General features: G+C 47.4%; 1 non-coding gene across 1 annotated transcript; it reads right to left on the minus strand.

Moving 5' to 3' along the window:
• Window positions 1-391: 391 nt before the first annotated feature.
• Window positions 392-557, minus strand: LOC138462715 (U1 spliceosomal RNA). Its single transcript, XR_011265314.1, has one exon. It is a non-coding gene; the product is annotated as a U1 spliceosomal RNA (small nuclear RNA).
• Window positions 558-4,818: the final 4,261 nt, after the last annotated feature.

The raw sequence follows: 4,818 nt of genomic DNA on the forward strand, positions 1-4,818 counted from the left end.
CATCTGCAAGAGTCCCCACCTGTCCCCCATGTGCTGATGGCAGGGATCCGCTATCCCATAGTGGCTGGGTGTCATATTGGGAACCTGAAATCATGGGGTGCACAAGTCTGGGGTTAGGCACCTGTGCACTTCACCCCTCCAGTGAATGCTGTGGACCTGAGCTGTTCAGCGCTGGCACTCTTGACTGCAGCAAATGTAATTCTGCTACAAGACAAGGGGCTCTGTGTGCAACCAACCTACTGGCACAATTTGCTTTTTCTTTCTTTCACCAATAAATCAGGGCTGTGGACCCAAGCTGCTCAGTGATGGCTCACTTGACTGCAGCAAAAGACATTCTGCTACAAGACTAGGGGCTATGTGTGCAACCAACCTACTTGTACACTTTGCTTGGGCAAGGTGCGAACAAAGTCCTTCACTACCAGAAATAATGCATTCGATTATCCCGCATTTGGGGACATCGCAGGGGCCCAGGTCAGCAAAGCTAATTAGCAATGGATGAGCCTCACCCTGGGAGATCTGCCTTTCTCATCACAGATTCTCCCCTGCCAGGTAAGTATGAGTTGCAAGCGAAAGGGCAGGGGTTGGGTTTGTTCTGAAACCCCCTCTAAGCGAGGGTGAGAAGGCAAGCCCTGACCCAGCCCTCCTAGAAGCCGTGAGCGTCTGCAGAGCTGCCTGTCCCTCGTGTACGGGAATCTTCGGCAGGCAGTGCCGAGCAGAAGAGGAACATTGTACCACAGTTCCTTTCTCCCATTAGAGGCCCTGCTCGGCCCGAAATCTGCATACATTTGGGCCTGGCTGCCAACCAACAGGTTCAGTTGGATAGCAGGAGGGCCTGAGCAGGCCTGTTGCAGTCTGCCCACTGGCCTGTCGGCCCTAGACGGGCCCATGACCTTCCTCAGCCGACAGGTCACCCCACTTAACAAGAGCGGCCACCAGCTCACCTCAGGCACACACGAGTACACACCAAGCACTGTCTCAAATTCAATTTGCAGGCAGGCCGGGTGCCGCAGCGGGCCAGGTGGATATTATAATACCGCCTGGTGCCGGCCCCCACGCTTGGCCGCCCGCAAATTCTTTGACTGCAGGCAGTCGCTAATATTCAATATCATCGATCACTCACCTGAGCAGCTGAACTCCTCTCTCCACTCAGCACAGTGGGCGGTGTTAGGTGCAGACCTGCACTCAGTCAGATCACAGACACGTCATGCTCCTCCTGCCTGCAAACAAAATTGAGGGAGCCCAGAGCAAGCCCAACGGCGCGAACGTGCCATGCGTGTTACTTGGCCACGCCCCCTTGCTCCTAATTGGAGGATTGCATAGGGGTAGCAGCAGATTGGTCAGGGTAGAAAGCCAATAGTTAGGGGTAGCTCTTGCTTCCCTTGGTTACCCTAAATGACAGCCATGCCTTTAGGCAATTTGTGGCCTCTGATTGGCTCAACAAACTCTCACAAATCGACTGTGATTGGCTGGAAGAACCTGACGGAACCACATCATCTATTTCATTATCAATAGTTTGAATTTGATGCTGTTTGTAGAATACCATGATTTTTTTAATTTTTTATGTTCACCTGTGCTTGCTATATTCTTTGAGGATGTTAAGATGGGCATTCTTTGGTGGTGCCAGATAACCAGTTCATATCGATATAGCAGGTCTTTTAATACTGAGCTATTCCGTCTTAAACCATAATGTAAGTGACAAGGGGAGTTGCAATTCGTTTTGGGGAAAATGTGTTTCCGAAGAAGCGTTACCCCATGAAAATAGTGATGGACAATAGTGTCCAACTTTTTTTTTCTGCAGATGGTGAAATGTCTAAGCACTAACAGAATTGTCGATGTTGAATCTGCTCACTACGCTACTACCCGGAGTTTAATATGTTTGTGGAGATATTTAAATTTGAATGGAGTGGGGATGGCAGTGATATGTGTTATGGAATGGCATGTGTGCTGCAGGAGAGGGTTGTGCCTGTAGACTTGCTTCTCATTTACCAATAGATTTCATTCTATTCCTAGTTTTAGGAAAAATTGGAATAGAACTGAAGGAAGTTTGTCTCCAGTCAAATATAGAAAGCTCAAGCACAACGTGCTCGCCGTGGGAATGGGACAGTGCTGTATAAGGAGGGTGCGACACATCAGCCAGAGCCGACTGTTCATCCTTCCCAGGTTGATAAATAGAGTACTGGGGTGGGTAATAATAATAGCTGAGGGGACACAATGGGGCTGATATTGAGAGTAAAATAAAGTTTGAACTCGACCTGAACTGGTGGTGTTGGGCTGCAAAGAAAGGGGAGCGCCATTCCAGGGCATCTGAAAGACCTACGTGCACCTCCTTATTGCGCTGCTTTACTCGTAGCAGCACCACGTCATGACGACGACCATCAACCCTCTTAATACCAAAGATGGGGCAGGGATTACTCGCCTGCCCCTGCCCGTAGATAATCGCACAGCAGGACGGTGTGCTGTGACGCAGCCTTAAAACCGAAGAAACGTTTCCTGGATCCACGAGCCACTCAAACACCCGGCAGGAGGACTGGATGGAGTCTGATAAGCTCATGAACAGGGGGTCCTGCAGCACGCATTCATTGAAGGGGGATGAAGTGCGGCTTCTTGCTGCTTCTGGCCCAATTTCTAAATTCAGGGGGTTGCCAGCTATGTGGCAGGCACTCCAGAGCCTCCAGCAAGTTGTTTTTTTGCCACTTTGCCGAGCGTCGACGGATGAAGTAATAGAATGTAGCATCAGTGTGTGCCACGTGATGCATCTACAGTATATAGCATTTAGTGGCATGTGCCACTTGTGTCTGATGCCAACAATATAGACCTAGGGGATTGCATATTGGCTACATAATATAGCGCTAGTTATACAACCTTTGTACCTTTAAATAGCTCCCTTTGAATCCAGATTTTATTGCATTTCTTTGTATTTTATATTTATTTGTTTACGGTAATATATTTCTTATAATAATACCAGAACTCCCATTAGGTGAAGCGATCCTGTCCCCCTGTGCTTTACATTGGTAGGTAGTGGAAGGCCGATGGCAACATGACAAGGGGACAATACGTACTAAGAGTTAAGTTATTTACAGTACATACCGGTTTCGAACTGACCCATGGGGCAACAAACACAAAATGCTAGTGTGGGTCAGTTTTTTGGGTCAAAGTGGGCCAGTTTGTTGAGCTACATCACTAAGCGGCTACTAGTTTTGATCATTTTTGCTTAAGAAATATTCTTTAAAATGCACAATTTGCATCACATTTTATCAAAAACCTCGCTCTTGGGTGCTACTCAAACAGTCGGTCACAAAAGTAATGAATTGCCATTTGCGACGGTGAGATACTTTTTGATTGGTCCCCAAGACCATTTTATGCCCCAGTCCGACCCTGGTACATAAACGAATGCACTGGGCACTGGTGTACAGATTTATACTGCAGGTTGCAGGGAAGATAACCATGCAGGGTTCAAGGTGATGCCACAGTCAACCTCAGAAGCGATTTTGAAACTGTCCACATAGGCTACGTTTGAGCGCTCCTGGGAGTGTGTCCCAATGGTATGGGGCCCACAGGTTAATGCAACGTGGAGTCAGCACAGGGTGGACGTGGAACAGAGTGGTTGAGGATGGCTTAAGAAGCGGCGATGCGGTGGAATGTAGAGTTGGTTAGTTGGAAGGGCAGTATGTGCATAGCTGTTCAGAGTGGAAGAAATAATGTAGAGAGGGACCAAGGTAGCATGTACTCCCAACCAATGCTGAGGGATTGGGGGAAGGTGGAGGTGGCAAAGATGAGTACTTTATTGAGTGATGTTAAGGAGTGAATGGGAAATCTTACGCGTAGGCTGCAGCAGTAGTCAATCCTGCTGAGGACCAGAGCGGAGCACACAGCACGCGGGACGCTTCGTGAGACTTGCTACGATGCTTTAAGGACCAAGGGAACTAGCCCTGTGATTGGCAACACTACAACATTATTAAAGAATTATGCTCAATATTGGTATTAAAATTAAGCCCGGTTTTGAGAAAAGCCTTGAAGAGGCGAAACACGAGTCATAGATGGGCATGAGACTCTAACTGCTAATGCCATTTAGACAAATAATTAAAAGATATGAGATAAAAGAACTGAGTGTTTCTTGAATCATTGAAGTGCCTGGCGCTGGATAAGAGCACACACCACAACACGTTACCACAATCCAAGGAGTGGGTATAACCTTGGTACTCCATCCAAAGTGACGGGCAACTATTTACAGGATCAGAGAGTGCATTGGCGAGGGAGACAGTTTGTATACCACATACAAGTTAAGTAGGTTTAGCGAGCCTGCCGAGGGAGCGGAGGTGATAATCTGATGGATTTTTAAGCCGCTATCCTGCCCTCAGGTTTTGAGCCGTAGGGTTGAGGAGGTGAAGTGGAAAAGAAATATGCGAGGCAAGAAGAAGTGGGACGTTGTGAGTCAGGAGGAATTACTTCCGTTTTGGAGGAATTGAATACCAGAAAAGGGATTGCCATCCAGTGACCGATAGTGGACAAATATTAGCAGATGTGAGTAGGAATATCTTGTGGGGTGGGGAAGACTAGGAAAAAAGATGTGGGTATTGTTGGAAAATAGGTTATAGGAAAAGACAAAATGGAACTATTTACCAAGAGGGGTGGTTGTGAAGAATTCGCCTGGGCTTTTTTGAAATTGTAAATGAAATTGAATGATGGTAGATCAACCTCCGGAAAAGGTGTGGGCTAATCCGCACACATTTTCCTATGCTCACCGCACAACATACACATAGACCTGTGTATTCTGTGTAGACACAGCCTGCAAGGGCAGTCTTCCCTGTCATTTAGTTG

Source organism: Ambystoma mexicanum, chromosome 1p (assembly GCF_040938575.1).
Source record: "Ambystoma mexicanum isolate Mex_15411 chromosome 1p, UKY_AmexF1_1, whole genome shotgun sequence".
Lineage (NCBI taxonomy): Eukaryota > Metazoa > Chordata > Amphibia > Caudata > Ambystomatidae > Ambystoma > Ambystoma mexicanum.